The sequence below is a fragment of the Nycticebus coucang genome, chromosome 13, assembly GCF_027406575.1.
Source record: "Nycticebus coucang isolate mNycCou1 chromosome 13, mNycCou1.pri, whole genome shotgun sequence".
In the NCBI taxonomy this organism is placed as follows: domain Eukaryota; kingdom Metazoa; phylum Chordata; class Mammalia; order Primates; family Lorisidae; genus Nycticebus; species Nycticebus coucang.
The window spans coordinates 64,696,584-64,714,505 of NC_069792.1; the positions used below are offsets into that span (position 1 = coordinate 64,696,584).

A 17,922-nucleotide genomic window follows, 5' to 3' on the forward strand; every position below is an offset into this window, starting at 1 on the left:
TGTTATGATGCGATTTTTGGTCTTCTGGGTATATGCCCAGTAGAGGGATTACAGGATTGAATGGCAGATCTATTTTTAGATCTCTAAGTGTTCTCCATATCTCTTTCCAAAAGGAATGTATTAATTTGCATTCCCAGCAGCAGTGCAAAAGTGTTCCCTTTTCTCCACATCCGCGCCAACATCTCTGGTCTTGGGATTTTGTGATATAGGCTAGTCTCACTGGAGTTAGATGATATCTCAAAGTAGTTTTGATTTGCATTTCTCTGATGATTAAAGATGATGAGCATTTTTTCATATGTCTGAAGGCCGCGTGCCTGTCTTCTTCAGAGAAGTCTCTCTTCAAGTACCTTGCCCAGCCTGCGATGGGATCCCTTGTTCTATTCTTGTTAATGCGTTTGAGTTCTCTGTGGATTCTGGTTATTAAACCTTTGTCGGAGACATAACCTGCAAATATCTTCTCCCATTCTGAGGGCTGTTTGTTTGCTTTACTTACTGTGTTCTTGGCTGTGCAGAAGCTTTTTAGTTTGATCAAGTCCCAGTAGTGTATTTTTGAAGCTGCTTCAATTGCCCGGGGGATCCTCCTCATAAAATACTCGCCCAGTAGCCGGGCGTTGTGGCTGGCACCTGTAGTCCCAGCTGCTGGGGAGGCTGAAGCAAGAGAATCGCTTAAGCCCAGAAGTTGGAGGTTGCTGTGAGCTGTATAAGGCCATGGCACTCTACAGAGGGCCATAAAGTGAGACTCTGTCTCTACAAAAAAAAAAAATATTCGCCCAGACCGATTTCTTCAAGGGTTTTCCCTACACTCTCCTCTAGTATCTTTATAGTTTCACGTCTTAAGTTTAAATCTTTGATCCAGTGAGAGTCTATCTTAGTTAATGGTGAAAGGTGTGGGTTCAGTTTCAGTCTTCTACAGGTTGCCAGCCAGTTCACCCAGCACCATTTGTTAAATAGGGAATCTTTTCCCCACTGAATGTTTTTAATTGGCTTGTCAAAGATTAAATAACGGTAAGTAGCTGGATTCATCTCTTGGTTCTCTATTCTGTTCCAGACATCTACTTCTCTGTTTTTGTGCCAATACCATGCTGTTTTGATCACCATCGATTTGTACTATAGTCTGAGGTCTGGTGGCGTAATTCCTCCTGCTTTGTTTTTATTTCTGAGTAATGTCTTGGCTATTCGAGGTTTTTTCTGATTCCATATAAAACGAAGTATTGTTTTTTCAAGATCTTTAAAGTATGACAGTGGAGCTTTAATAGGGATTGCATTGAAATTATGTATTGCTTTGGGTAGTATGGACATTTTAACAATGTTGATTCTTCCCAGCCATGAGCATGGTATGTTTTTCCATTTGTTAATATTTTCAGCTATTTCTTTTCTTAGAGTTTCATAGTTCTCTTTATTGAGATCTTTCATGTCCTTTGTTAGCTAAATTCCCAAATATTTCATCTTCTTTGGCACTACTGTGAATGGGATAGAGTCCTTAACTGTTTTTTCAACTTGACTGTTGTTGGTATATATAAAGGCTACCGATTTATGAATATTGATTTTGTAACCTGAGATGCTGCTATATTCCTTGATCACTTCTAAGAGTTTTGATAAAAAGGAGAAGAGTCTTGATAAATATTTATTGAAGATAAATTCCCAAATATTTCATCTTCTTTGGCACTACTATGAATGGGATAGAGTCCTTAACTGTTTTTTCAACTTGACTGTTGTTGGTATATATAAAGAGTCTTCTCCTTTTTATCAAAACTCTTAGAAGTGATCAAGGAATATAGCAGCATCTCAGGTTACAAAATCAACATTCATAAATCAGTAGCCTTTATATATACCAACAACAGTCACGTTGAAAAAACAGTTAAGGACTCTATCCCATTCATAGTAGTACCAAAGAAGATGAAATATTTGGGAATTTATCTTCGATAAATATTTATCAAGACTCTTCTTCTCCTTTTTATCAAAACTCTTAGAAGTGATCAAGGAATACAGCAGCATTTCAGGTTACAAAATCAACATTCATAAATCGGTAGCCTTTATATATACCAACAACAGTCCAGTTGAAAAAACAGTTAAGGACTGTATCCCGGGAAGGCTATGTTGACCATTGTGATGAAAATGTGTCAAATGGTCTATGAATCGAGTGTATGATGCTCCATGATCATATCAATGTACACAGCTATGATTTAATAAAAAAAAAAAAATCAAATCAAATCAAATAAAAAAAAAAAAAAAGGAGAAGACTGGAGTGGGGCCATTTTGAATTCTTCTGTGCCTCACTCCACTGGCTGAATTAACCTTTCCTCTTTAATCACAGTGTTTGGGTGCTCTTTCTCTTCGTTGGGCCTCATCTTTCTGCAACAGCCTAAAGCTGGGAAAAAACCCTTTAAAACCCTGTTTTTCTGCTCAAAAGAAAGATGATGGTTCTTTAAGATGAGCTCCTACCATCCTCCTCACATATCAGCAAACTTCTCTTTTCTTCAAACCACTTGTCCTCATTTTTCATTGGGAACAAGTACTGAACTTGAGGTAACAAAGCTTTGCCAAGGTTCACATTCTAGTCCCACTAATTAGAATGATTCATCCCTCGACCAATCACTGAATTTAGTTTCATGCATAAAAACACTTTTATATAGGTACAGGCAGTTATAGAACCAAACAAGGAAAGCAACAGTAGAGTTCTTCCATTTCCTCCTTACTCTGAGATCAAGGGTTTTTGCAGTGCAAGTGTCCCCACCCCTACCCCAACTTTGAGTTTCCAACAGGATAAGGCCAACCCAACTAACTCATAGTGACTTTCCTGTCCTTTTCCATGGTGGGTGTTCTGTTTCTCTAGACTTTGAGCCCCTAGAAGGCAGGAGCTATCTTACAAGTTTCCTCTGCAGTTTCCTACAGCAGTACTCAGGATCCTTCACCCAGTACTTCTGACTCATTGACTTCCTTCACTTCCCCCTCTGTGCCCATATTTTTGCCTATTTATTTTAGACATCTTTTCCTATTCAGCATTTTTCTTTGGGGGGGGCACGTGTCAGAGGAGGATCTGGAGAGGTGAGAGTGTTGGCATCATGATTGCACGTTGCTTGACGAAGGTGTTAATAGAGTACCTATGATGTGCCAGGCACTATTCTAGATCCTGGGGAGCCAACAAGGAATAAGAGAACCTGTGTCTTCAGGAGCTAAAAGTCAAGTCAAGGAGACAGACAAGTAAACAGACAATTCTCAAACGAGCTCTGGGCTCCCCCTTCCCATCCTCACACTGTGCCTATCATTGTTGCAGGAAGACGAGGCCCAATGGAGAGAACAAGCACCAAAACACCGTGAGTAAAAAAGGAAGGGCTTTATTTCAGCCAGCAGAGAAACAACACAGGAGAATTCAAAATGGCCACACTCCCAGACTGGCTCAGTCTTCTTTTTATCCCTAGTCAAAAAGTTCCAGCTCACAGGTCCCTTTCTCATTGGTCACTATGAATCAAGCTGGAGGAGCGGGCTCTGGCTTTTAGGGAACCACGGGCTTTCACAGAAAAGAATCAGCCTCCAGATCCTAGGAAGTTAAGTTTTTACAAATTCCTAAGAGCTGAGTCACCCCGGGAAGGCCCTCACAGGTGTATCCTTGGGGTCTCCTCCAGAAGACCCCTGTTCTCTTAGATCTTACTTTTTCTGGGTATCCTCTCTCATCATGATAGGGCAACCCTGAGTCTGAATTAGGAATAGGAAGAGCAGGGTCTAATTCTAAGTCTGCTCCTGGTAAGAACTGAATTTAAAAGAGCCACAGTCTTTCTGACCCTTGAAGGAGTTAGGAATGTGCCACTCCAAAACACGCTGCTCCAGCATATTGACTATTTTGAATTAAAGACACTTAAAAAAAAAAAAATAGCACATGCAAGATCATCCTGACCTTCCTTCTGTTTTTTAAAAGCAGGAGGTGAAATGTGAAAGATGCCCCCCGCCCCCGAAGGAAAGTCACATTAACTACCTAGCTCGTGCCCCTTTGCCTTGTCACACTTTGACAACCTTCGCCAATTCTGCATATGGGAACAGACTCTGACTGCATCTATGGGTCTCTATTTCCTTACCAGGGCTCCTGTACCACATAAAACTTGTACTAAATAAATTTGTATGCTTTCCTCCTATTCATCTGTCTTATGTCTATTTAATTCTCAGGTCCAGGGGGAAAAAAAGGAAAACTAAAAGAGAAGAGGTAAAGTTCTAGTTCCCTTATGCCCTCAACAATCCCCTCTTTCAAAAAACAACAACAACAAAAAACAAAACCAGTAAAAACAGGAAATTAAAAAAAAAACTTTCTCCCTGCCTCACATGGGTTGTTACTCCCTTGTAGATCAAATAACAGTGGATGCAAAAGTTCTTTGAATACTCCCAAGTGTTATACAAATGCCAAGCAGTAGAAATTAATGACTTAAACAGTCCCTGTATATTAACTCTAAGACAAAAAGATGGTGGTCCAGTGCCTTTCCATTAAGCAGAAATTTCAGACAATAAGATTTTATAAAAAGCAATCCTTTCAAAGATCTAAGCTCTGTTGCTTTGCATTTAGCAATTAATGAGAATTAGATTAACTTCAAAGAGCTATGTCAGAAGGAGAGATACTGCCTGTGAAGAAAGCGGGCCTACCATTTTATTCATGGCAGACCCATTTTTTACTTAGGTCTTTCTGAATAACCAGGAAGACCTAGTTACTGCAACTCTTTTCTGACATTGAGAGGGATTTCTTAGCTGGGGTCGTTCACATTTCTTATTTTATTCAAACAGAAACTTCCAGATCAGAGATGAAAAAAAAGCTGCTATGAGTCAGTGCTGGAGCCTATAAACCTGTGAGCAGTTTTCAGCAAATGTCTTAGAAAAGATTATGCTTGAGAGAAGTTTCAAAAATCAGAATTGCTGTTTCCGATAAATATAGTTTTTATTCTTAAGCCTGTAAGGTAGAAAATGTTCTGTTGGAACAGTTTACTATCTTTCTGTCTGGAGAAGCTGATGAGCTTCTAAGGGCTGTCTTTAGATGCCATGGTAACCACGTGATTTGGGTCAAGTCTGCCAGGTTGGGATACAGTTTGAGGAATTTTAGAATGCTACCTGAGAAAATAAGCATTTTTATAATAGACTTGCTGGTATGTTTGCACTGGACATGTGACACAGTCACTTCAGGTACACAGACAATTATAAAGCCCACTATGGTCGCCAAGATGAATATAAGACACTATTTCAAAGCACTCACAGGGTGTGGCATCTAGGGATAGCAGGCTAATTATAAAAGTTCCAAAAATATAAAGTAATTGTACCATCACAAAATTTGAGCTGTTTAAATTTATTTTCTTTTTAACTAAATTTTCCTCCTAGTTTTTGCCACGACTTCAATCATGAACATTTTTTACAAGGATCACAACGGTTAAATATAATCACAAGAAAAAGGTAAATCTCTAGCTGAACAGGAAGAGGATCAGAAAGAAGGTTAAGTTGCTCATTTGGGCCTTCGAATGCACTTCGCCAGAAAGAGTAAAAGGAGAACAGTCAAACTCTAGAAAGAAACAACATTTTCAGCTTTACCAGCATGTGAGACCCTCTGAAATCACCCTAGACTGTCTCCCTTAGAGGAAACAAAATTCCCTTCACTTGAAAGCAATGAGCAGTCGTTGGATGGGGACTTCCTCTTCTGCTCTGTGGTGTATGCAGGTGTGTTTACGCCAAGGTAAGATTATATCAGGACCTGTCACACACAAACCAACAAGCATCTCTATCATGTAGGTGAAAGAAATTTGATAATTAAACTAAGTGATCTGCATACATCCCATGAATAAGCTGAATTTCTTCAGAATGTATTTTAAAGCATGCACTCTGAGGATCACACTGAACCAAGAGCTGAAGGATACACAAAAGAAATGTCATGCCTGGCCCTTTATGAACTTTCCATAGAATCCTCAATATCCTTGTCCTTTGTCTTCCCAACCTTGGATCGATCCTACATTCTTTGTTCTCTGTTCCAACACTGAGAACTCCAGGGAAAAAAATCATGCATCCTTGGAGGAAGCCACGAGGGCCCACTTGAAAATATTAAGTTCCCAGTCAGGATATAAGTTTCTTGAGAGCTTTGGTAAGCTCGAGGGCACTCCTCAAGGCTCTATAAATCTTTGATGAAATGAATTAGTGCCAGAAATAAGGAATAAAAGTATCAATACATTTGAGAAATAATCTTACTTTTAAAATTTTCATACTTAGCTTGTGTGTAAATAAACACATGAAGTATGTATGTGTGATTCCAAAACAAAGTCTTCAAAACCATAGCCTCAGAAGGGACTGCTACCTAAAAAGCACCTAGTAAAAGTTATTCTATGAAGCTCAGAGTTGTAAAACTCTTCAAACTTATTTTATAAGTGAAAATATTTTCTCACTTAAGATCATTCTTCCTGTTAGTTAAAGCGATGTATTGAGATCTCACTACACTACCTGGGACATCACCTCTAAAGCTTTACTAAGTAGAAGTCACCCCCCAGGTCATACATGTATTTCTCCCATGGAAACATGAAAAGGTCTCTCCATGTTAGCCAGAAAGGCAAATGTCAAAGCAATCCAGAAATATCTCATTTCAGAGAGAAGAAAGTTAACATTCTATCAAGGCAATGGCCACTGTGAGGCACAAAATTCAGTGGGACATTTTCTCAATGGGCACTTAGGTACTTGGAGCCCACACTGGGAACACAGAGTGCTTGTCCCTGAAGCCAGTGGCAAACCAATCTCAGAGCTGCCTGGAGACCACTGCTCTTCCAAACAGACTGTGCCGCAGGCCAAAAGCTGCACACCAGCTTAGCAGGAACAAACCCGAATGTCACTAATTCTCCTACAAATGTAATAATATCCAACAAGAGGCTGATTGGACAGCACATGATGTCATTTTCTCTAATTAAGGAACTCTCAAGAAAAACCAAAATAGCCACAAAGCACTGTCAGCAAAGCAATCAGTGATGACAATTAGCTGTCAACGCAAACTCCTGGGCTAAGCCTTATGCAGGGAGCCAGTGTAGTCCTTACGAGTTTTCAAATCAGCCAGAGTCAAGGATGACAAGGACCCAGGGAGAGGCCAGAGCCTGCTGCATACCCAGTATGCCTGCACCAAACACTACTCTGGTGCAAGGAATGTAAAATCACAGGAGCAGATGCCCGGTCTATGCCTGCTCACGTGCTGATTTCTGATGGGGGGTACAGACAGCTCTAATGAAGATCCTGTAGGGAGGCTCTGAAGCAGGTGAAAGTCTTCCAGCTATGGCCCTCACTATTAGTTTACCCTGAGTCACCCTTCCTCTTTACCTGGAACAAGTCTCATATTCTTTAAGATCTGTAAGTAATTCATGCCCATCTCCTTTACAAGGGCATCACAACTTCCAGACACATGAATTCTTTCTCTTTAGCTACCATAACAGATCACTATCCACACTACAAGGTCACTACCAGTAGGGGTTGAGAAAACCATGCAAAGTAACGAATATAACCTAGTTGTCACAGTTTGTAATTATACATAACAATCACACACACTCTCAAACACATACACACCATCATAACAATTATTACAGAGAACATCATTCTCTCCTTCCCAACCTTCCTGCCTAGGTGCATAAAAAAAAATTATTTGTCTTCTTGGAACCATCAGAAGGTGACTCCTATCTTTCACTACATTCCTTCTCTCCCTCTCGAGGGAGTGATTTCTTGAATCGTTGAGACCAAGTACATGATAGCTTGGCACCCTCCTTTCTATTTCTAATCTCAGCAACATGTATCTGTCTGTCTTTTCCACAAAAGAAGATTTCAGCAATAAAATTAATAGGAGCTTAATCAGAGCTGAACGTGTTCATAATTTAAGTTCATTCTCCAACCCAGCACCACTGGTCATAAAGCTAATATTTAGCTCCCTGCTGGTCTGATGTCTGCATTTAGTTCTCTAACCATAGCAAACTCAGCCCCAATTGCTTTTGCAGCAGGAACGCACCCAACTTGATACATTTCCCAGCTTCCCTTGCAGTCAGTAGCATTGAGATTAAAGCAGAATTCGCTGGCCACAGCAACCAGGACAACTTTTTGCCTGGGCTGACTGAGCTGGAAGGCATGACTTCGTGCCCTTCTCTGATTACCTGCTGGGAACATATATGTAATAATCCCAAGTTGAACAAGATATGTTAAAAACAATTTGATGATGTTACCAGAGCTTTTTGACTCCAAGCCTTTCACTAAGAGGGGAAAGGCAAGGGTTTAAAATATCTGAATCCAAAAATGAAGGAAAAGATAAGCAGAAAGCAGGCGATTTAATTCAGTAGTTGTGGCTCGTATTTTCTATGGTATCAAAGGAAAGAGAATAACTACAGAATTGAGATAAATCTAAAATTAAGCCTTATTGAAAGATGAGAAAACTAACATCTCAGCAGCACACTCTTGTCATTGCATCACAAGCTACTATGCAGTCAAAGTTGGGAAGATTAAAAAGCTGAGGATCTTGGTAAGAATCTTGCTAGGACCCTGTGGGCCAGGTTTCGAAACATCAATTCAGCTTCATACAGGAATCTATTTCTTGAGCTGAAACCAAGATAGAGGGAAGGGCAGAATTGCCCCAGGGAGGCAGGCTTCTTAGGTGGCTTGGTTCATTTGGACTGGGTAGTGTAAGAACCACATTTATTTCTCCTGGTTTTGAAGGCTGGGAGGTCCAAGATCAAGGCATCAAGGAAACTTGTTAAGTAGCTAGTTAGGAACTGCTCTCCTGGAAAGGAAGTCAAAGGTGGAAACCCCAGGCCCCCATCTCTGTACTACCCAACTTAATTTTGTCCCAAGTGATTGCTCACACCAATGGAGGAGAGATTGTCTTAACAATCTACCAGTCAGAACTTAGCATGTCAACTCTAGAAGGATTTAGAAGACTCTCTAGCCTAACAATTCTCATACAGCCTTAAAGTGACCTAGAACAGCCTTATGCCTTATCATGCTGTCCACACACCGCCATTGGCTCTCAGAGAGGCTCATGAGAGGTCTCAATCTGCAGTAAGACTGGTTCCACGGTTGACCTCTGAACCACAAGGTAGGCCTGACCCAGGTGGTATAAAAGAGAACCACCGGCTGTAACTGTTGCCTCATTGCCTACTTGCCTTGGCCATGGAGGCCCATTTGCTGTCTTTGGCAAATCTATCCTGCTTATAAACTCTCTGACTCTGTAAGCCTATTTTTCTCTGCCTCAATAAACTTTGTTTCATGTTTGCCTTATTTGGGGGTATCAAATCACTTTTCAACCAATAGCATTCCAAGAACCAAGGACCCGGACAGCTGCCTAAAACCCCAACAGTTTAGGAGACAGGCAGCTGCCTTAAAACCCAATAGATTCAGCATCTGGTGAAGAACCTCTTCTTGGTTTATAGATGAAGCCTTCTCACTGTGTCCTCATGTAGTGGAAGGGACAAACAAGTTCCCCTACGCTTCTTTATAAGGGTTTTAATTCCATTCCTGAGAGGTCCAACCTCACAATCTAATCACTTCCCAACACAAGGACCCTCACCTCTTAAAATCATCAATCTGGGGGTTGGGTTTCAATGCATAAATTGAAATTTGGGCAGGGGTGGGGGTGTCTTGAGGAGACACAAATGTTCAAACCACAGCTGTATGTCTAAGAAATCCCTTTGTAAGTGGAAGCACCAGAAAAATCCCTGCTACAAGAAAAAGTCAAGGTTTTTGAATGTTGGGAACAGAAAGCTCAAAGAGGAAGTTGAACAATAAGAAGTTTTAAATATGCATATCAATGATAATTGTTCAATTAAGTTGAATAATTTAACCAGAAAGTACATTTAATGCCTTAACTTTGTGCACTATACCATGGGTTATGCTTAGAGTTACCTTCACAATATTTTGACTTTGAAGGATTTTGATCTCATTATTAAAAGCGCAGCTGACTACAAGAAAAATAGAAACAGTGATTATGTAAAATACTGCTGCTAGTGCATTCTAAACATTCTGGCGCACAGGAATCACTTGGGGATCTTGTTAAAATGCAGATTCCAACTCCTCAGATCTGCGATGGGACCTGTGACTCCGCATTCTCACAGATCTCAGTGGGGCTGATGCTGTTGGTCCCTGAGCCATCCTGGAGTAGAGGTAGGATGTAGAAGGTTACTATATCTAAGCTAAAAGTGAAGGCAACTGTTCCTGAGATGGCTAAAGGGTCACTACGTTCTGTCTGGAATGAGGATGATACAGTCCTTGGTCTCATGGACATCAGTAGTCCTTCTTCAGAAGCTTTAAGTTTGAGACCCTCTCTTCTGAGAAGATACAAACTTCTGCAGTGTGTCTTTCCTGTCTTGTTCTCACTTTTTCCATTTATTTCTCTTTCTTATCTCCCTCTCGTGAAGGCAGTTATGGCAGGAAGAAACAAATCTTCCTCTCTCCCTTACCCCAGAACTCAGAAGAAAGCTGTTCCATTGTGCTCTTCTAGGTATTGTAGTCGTACATTTCCTGAGATGGAAAAAAAGAAGGCCAAGTAGAGTCAACCCCCAAAATAAGTACAATGTAAATCCTCTCAGATTTCCTATTACGTTTTGGACTGTAGTTTTATTGCCTTCTTTTGATTCCATTTTCATTCATTCCTGACTGACTGGCACTTTTATTTACAAACTTTTCCTTTAAACCAGTGACCCTAAAAAGATACACCATAGTTCTGCTTTCACTTAAGATACAGAAAGCCACAGCGATATCACTCCCATCCTAACAACAAGAAAAAGTGGCAAAATCAACAAAATCATACTAATATCGAGCCCATTAGAGAGCTAAGGTGACAAGACAACCAGATGAACTAAATTTACCACGAATGACATGCCCTTGTAAGGAGAAGCAGGTGTCACACAAACCAGCACCTTTGGCGGGGCCCAGTAGGAAGAGTTGGCTTTCATAACAGCAGAAATAAGAAAATGGCTGTAATAAATTTTTAAAGGGCAAGTGGGGGCTAGCATTGCAATAAAGAATCCCCAGGAACCTCTTAAACATGAAAGGAGTCCAAGCTCCCTCTGAATTGCCTTTCATGGGACTGCAATGAATGATCATGAGAAAGATGAGGGCCAAGGCCCCCGGACTGGGGAGTACTCCCTTTAGTGGGGCATAGACAAAAAAGTCCATCCACTTCCCAGAACTCTATTTCAAATTGAGCAAAAGCTTACAATCACTGGGAGAGGACCAAAAAACCTTAGCAGCCTCAAGGCCCAAGCAAAACTCCACTGATTCTTGGGAAGAGGTGGAAGCAAAGCCTGCCATAGAGGTTCAGTACCTGCCACTGATACAAAGAAGAGGTCTGTTACCACCTGAGACACCCCACAGATGAGAGGCAGGGATTGGCTGCCTCGAAGAGGAGCAGGGACACTGACAAAGCTCCAGTCCGAAGGCCCAGACAGGTAAGATGTGCCAAAGACCAAGGCTGGACCAGGTGAACTATGGAGTCACCACCACCACCACAGTTTTCACTTGCACCGCATGCTGAGTGAGAGCCATTTGCTACTACAAGATGAGCACAATCACGAGAGAGATCTCTGTTGTGGAGCAGGGGATGGTGGGGGGATGGTCTGCTGAAAGCTGAGGATGGAGCTTAGATGTGGAGAAAAACCCTCTTGCACACCAAGTCACTTCAGTCTACCATTGGAGAAATTGTGAAGTCTACTGAAGGTAAGTATAGCACTTATGAGCCCAACCCACCCAAACCCACTACTAACTACTAATGGTATTAGCCACTAAGAAGATTGACTCAATCCCTCCTATCAACAGCCTCACAGAAAGGAGTATGCCTGACTCTGGGTAGCAATATTATTTGCAATATGATTTTTTACTGCTGTTTTAAAAATACTGTCTAACATTCAACTAAAATTATAAGACACTCAAAAATATATATATATATATATAAAACTTTGTTAAGATAAAACAACTAGAAAGGGAGATAACCCAGACATCAAAATTGAGACTTTAAAATGGCTATGATTAATATGTTAAAGGTTCTCATATAAAAGAAAGATGAAATGCAAGAAAAGGTGGAGAATGTCAGCAGAGAGAGGGAAGCTATGGGAAAGAATGAAACAAATCCTAGACATAAAAATGTAGTATCAGAAATGAAGAAGTTTCTTTTGATAGGTTGATCAAGAGACAGGACATGGTTAAGGAAAGAATCAGTAAACTTAAAGATAGGTCAATAGAAATTATCCAAACTGAAATCTGAAGAGAAAGATTAATTAAAAAAGAAAAAGAGCATCTCAGAACTGTGAAACAATATTGAACAGTCTAACATACATACAGTTATACCACCAGAGAGAAGAGAGAAAGAGAGAGGTGCCAAGGTAATTAAAACGTGAAAAGGGTAGTTTTTTTGCAATGTCGTACTAGAAAATTTGGACAGCCATATAAAAAGTGAACCCTCAACCCTTATCTCAAATAAGACACAAAAATTACCTCAAAATGGATTATATAACTAAATGTAAACCTTAAAACCATAACATTTCTAGAAAGAAAAATAAGAAAATCTTTGTATCCTTGGTCTTAGCAAGGATTTCTTAGGACACAGAACTACTCTTCTATTCAAACACTTGGGAAATTCATCAAGATTTAAACCTTTCTTCTCTGTAAATGACACTTTTAAGAATATTAAAAAGGAAAAAAAGCTAGAAATTGAGTATATGTGTTTGCAACACACATACTTGATAAATAGTTTATGTCCAGAATATATCCTATTATGGCTCCATAACACAAAGACAAACCATTTTAAAGATGGGAGAATGATTTGAACCGATACTTCATCCAAGAAGATGTGCAGATAGCAAAGAAGCACATAAACAGATGTTCAACATCACTAGTCATTAGGGAAACGAAAATTAAAACTACAGTGGGATAATATTATATGCCAACTCCAATTGCTAAAATTACTAAGACTAAAAATATCAAGTGATGGAGAGGCTGTGGAATAACCAAAAGTTTCACATATTGCTGACTGGAATGTACTATGGCCCAGCCACTTTGGAAATTGGGGCATTCTCTTAATAATGTTAAACATATATTTACTACACGTATCATATGATACAATAACTTACCCAAGAGAAATGAAAACATATGCCCTCATGAAAGCCTATTTATGAATGTCTGTAGCAGCTATATTTGTAATAGTCAAATACTGTAAATAACCCAAACAGTCACCAGTTGGTGAGTGGATAAACAAACAGTGGTGTACCAGACAGTGGAATTCTGCTCAGTCATAGAAAGGAACAAACTACTGGTACTTGGAACAACATGGATGAATCTCAAAAAAGCTGTGAAGTGAAAGAAGTCTGGAATAAAAAGCTACATATTATATGCTTCCCTTTATATATTCTAGAAGACACGAAAACATAGGAACAGAAATCCAATAGTGATTGTCAAGGGCTGGAGGAGCACCCTTTCACGTGTTGGGTACATTCTACATTTTAACTGTGATGGTGGTTACCTAACTGTACACACTTGTCAAAACTTATCAAACCATACATGTTAAGAGAATAATTTGTACTGTGTGTTAATGATACCTCAGTAATCCCAACCAAAATAAGTAAATAGATAAATAGTGCTGTCCTGTTTATCAGACTGGTGCACAGACAACTGGATATTCACATGGAAAAAAAATCAATCTTTGACCCTCTACCTCACACTGTGTCCAATGAAATCGATTCTAAATGGATCACAGACCAAATGGAAAGGTCAAATAACACAGTTCTCAGAAGAAAACATCAAATATCTTTTTGACCTTGAAATAAGGCCAAGATACATTAAGTAGGACACAATAGCGCTAACTACAACAGAAAAAAACCTGATAATTTAGTTTTGTTTTGTTTTTTTCCAAAGACAGTTTTCTTCCATTGCTCAGGCTGGAGTGCAATGCATCCCTGTAGCTCACAGCAACCTCAAACTCCTGGGCTCAAGTGATCCTCTTGCCTCAGCCTCCCAAGTAGTTGGGACTATTGCTGTGAACCACTCTGCCCAGCTACTTTTTCTATTTTTAGTAGTGGCAAGGTCTTGCTCTTACTTAGATTGGTCTTGAACTCCTGGCCTTAAGCAATCTTCCCTCCTCAGTCTCCCAGGATGCTAGGGCCCACCACACTCAGCCAATTTACAGGGTTTTAAAGGAATTTCAGTTCATAAAAAGAGAGTAAGAAGGTAAATTAAAGAAAAGGAGAAGATATTTGCAACACTTATGTTTTACCAAGGCTCAAATACAGAATACATAGTACACATTATTTAAAAGTCTACAACTCAATAAGAAAGACAACTCATTTTTTTTTACTTTTTTTTAAACTTGAAAGGGCTTTCACAACACAAGATATTCAAATGGCCAATTAATATATGAAAAGGTGCCCGGCCTCATTAGTTTATAGTGAAATGCATTAAAACTATAATATGATGCTACTATATACCCACTGGAAGAGCTTAAATGAAAAATCAAAAAGAAAATAACTTGTATTGTAAAAGATATACAGAAATCAGAATAGTCATAACTCTCTTGGTTAGAGAACAAAGTTTTTAATTGATACAAACATTTTAGAGAATTTTTAAAATCACTCTTGACAAAGAAAATACCAGGAAGAAAAATTTAGCCAATCTCACACATGACTAAAACTTAGCAAATTAAATCAAGCTAAGAAAAAGATAATACATCATGACCAAGCCGGTTTTATCTCAACAATGCAAGGTAGTTTAACATTAGAAAATCAATTAATGGAAATTGCCACTAACAGGGAAAAGATAAAAATCATTAGATCATCTCAGTAGACAACAGAAAAACGTTCAATAAAGTCCATCTATTTATGATAAGGACAATCATCAGTAAACTAGGAATAGAAGGGAATGTCTTAATCTGATAAAGAATATTTTTTAAATACCTCTAGAAAATGAACACACCATAATTAACACAAAAGGATTTGCCCACTGCTTGATACTTAGATTCTCTCCTTTTGCTTCATTTTGCTATAATAATTCACGCTGTGATGAACATCTTTGTGGGTGTTGATTAAGTCGCCTAACCTCTCTGTGCCCCAATTTCATCAGATATAAGATGGAAATAAGACAACTCTTAACTCACTGGGCTCTACTGAGAATTAAACAAAATGCTGGGTTTAGTCTTGGGGAATGTTGGAGAAAGCATGGTTTATCAATCTGAGAAAAACTTTTTTCTTTATTTACCTGGTGGTGGATTTTTCACAGCACACCAGAGGCTCAAGTCAGAAGAAGTCACTCTGTCAAAAATAAAGAAAGTTATTGTCTTGGGTTATCAGGAACTAAGGATATAATATCTGAAGAAGGCAATCAGTGATGGGGATTACCACCTGCTCCAGGATTCCCTTATATCGTCTGCTATCCCACTTCCATCCCCTTAATCAAGTACATATGATGGTCACCATGCCCCTCCATCTGCCCAGGATTTACAGCACTTCATTTTGCACAGCAGCCAGAGTTATAATTCTAAAATTTGAGCAGGACACTCTTCTCCTGAAACACCTTCCACAACTTCCTCTTGCCCCTTGTATAATGGCAAACTCCTTGCCACGCCTATAAACACTTCATCATCTAATGCCACCTAGTTCTCTAGTCTTACCACTCAGCTCTGTACCACCCTCTGCGCTCCAGCTACTCTGGGCATGCTTCAGTCCATCCTCTTGCCAACACCCAGGTTCTGTACACATAGCTCCCTCTGCCAGTCCTATCTCTCCTCCTGCCCCTCCACCTCCACCTGACTAGCTCCTCCTTATCCTTCCATTCTCCACTTAAGTATCCCTTCTCTGACTGAGCCTTCCGCTGCCTTAGACCACCTGGAGCTCTATTAACACTCCACAAAAACTTGCACTTTTTTCTTTGTAACATCATATACACAGGTACTTACTTGGAATATTGTATCTTTTCTGTAAGCCCAAGGATTATGTCTACTTCATAGCTAAATCCTTGATGCTTAGCCCATCCATGTTCTCACAAAAGGCACTTAATAAATATTTATTGAGTTAAAGCATTAATAAACCCATTCCTCAGTCCTAGGCTTTCTACCTTACCTTTTGATTCATAGTGATAATTTAATAAACTTCCCACCATATTTCATTAAGATTCGCTGCTTGTTAAAAAACACAATTGATAGATTTTTTATATACCAATAAAAAAGTAAAACATGGTAACACATTGATGTGTACTAAGCCTTATAATTTTTACTCTATACTTATTAGAAGAGCTCTATGAGACTTATTTAGACATAAAATTTTATTACATCCATAAAAAGGAAAATATCTTTAAAATGTGAAATAAATTGGTTTAGATATTCACATGTGGAACCACATTATTGTCCAAACAATGGACATCTATGCCGTCAAAAGATTTAGCCATGGCATTTCTTAAAACAGTGCTCAAGTGAGTGTTATCTTTGATACTTTCCATAATTATTGATGTTGGCAAGGAAATGTTACTAATAGGTGTCAGCAAAAGATGGCAGTCAACACCTAAGACTCACATTACTTTCTCATATGGTCATCAAATGGATTGCTGACTGAACAATAAGGGGTTTCAAGTGTCTTTTCATAAAGAGAACAGAATTACCAAGTTCACACATGCACAGGCATTGCAACTACAGAACAACTACTCCCAACCAATTGCATGCAACCAAAGATGTTTTTGGTTGCAACACCTCCATGGCACGGGGTATTAAAGTTTAAGAAAAATAAAACATGTCTTAGAATCAATGAAATATGAAAGTTCAAAAAAGACTCTTCAGAGAATTTAAGAAAATCAGTGAAAGGAAGACTGAAAATGCATTCTCCCACGCACACACTCATTCACTCAGACACGGTCAGAGGCATGACTTCACATTCGGACCCCCTCACAGGCTGGAGTGGGAGGTGGAGCCCTGGGCTGTCAGGCCCCCTTCCTCCAGCCAAGCCTGGCACCAGGTGCTTCCACCCTGGAGGAAGTAGGCTTCTTCTGACTTTGCTCTACCCCAGTGGAAGACAGTAGGCTCCCAGAAGAGTCTCTTCTCCCTAAATACAGTTGTCCTATAAAATATCATTTTTAAGGCTTTTTGATAAGTGAAAAGTTTCTCACCATCTGCAGTGACTCACACCTGGGAGACCAAGGTGAGAGGATCACTTGAGCCCAATAGTTTGGGACCAGCCTGAGCTGGACCCATCTCTACAAAAAATAGAAAAATTAGCTAAGCACGTTGGTATGCACCTTTAGTCTTAGCTACTTGGAAGGCTTGAGCCCAGGAGTTCTGAGGCTGCAGTGAGCTACGATGATGCCTCTGCACTCCAGCCCAGAAAATAAAGCAAGGTCCTGTCTCAAGAAAGAAAAAAAGAAGTTTTCATTAGTGGAGAGGGGACAATAGTGCCAGAATCTGTGACTCTGGGTCATAGTCTGTGACTGTACAACCATGTCTAGGAACATGATGAGGAAAAAAATACCACTGGAACAGCCAGTAGGTCTCCCTGTGACTCAGTTTCTTCATCAATAAAATGGATTTACAGGATTAAATGACATATTACTTCAGGGTCCCAGCAGAAAAGAGATGACACCCTCACGTGGGAGCTTTAATGCAGGGGGACTATTTCCAAGGTGTGGACAGGGATAAGGAAGCCTCCAAATAGTGATGACACAGTGCTTCCCCCTGGCTGAATTCAAACAGAAACCAGGGGAGCCCATTGAGTGACCCATGGAGACCACCCTCCCAGGAGCTGAACAGAGTGGGGAAGGGGGAGAATGGATATGAAAGGACAGTAGGAAGTAGGATCTGGCAGTGTTCACTGCCTCGCAGAAGAGAGCTTCCTGCTGGAGCAAGGGAAGGGTTTTGACTTTCTCAGTCAAGCCCTGGAGCCTCAGAGCACAGTCAACAAGGTGGGCTAAGTAGTCCTGGCACAACCACCC

General features: G+C 39.9%; 1 protein-coding gene across 2 annotated transcripts in view; it reads right to left on the bottom strand.

Moving 5' to 3' along the window:
- Nucleotides 1–17,922, bottom strand: part of NCALD (neurocalcin delta) — a 489,836-nt gene that overhangs the window by 324,597 nt on the left and 147,317 nt on the right. For both annotated transcript variants that reach the window (XM_053558841.1, XM_053558842.1), the window contains exon 2: nucleotides 15,208–15,260. The gene's annotated coding sequence lies outside the window, so the exon portion shown is untranslated. The remainder of the gene's footprint in view (nucleotides 1–15,207; nucleotides 15,261–17,922) is intronic.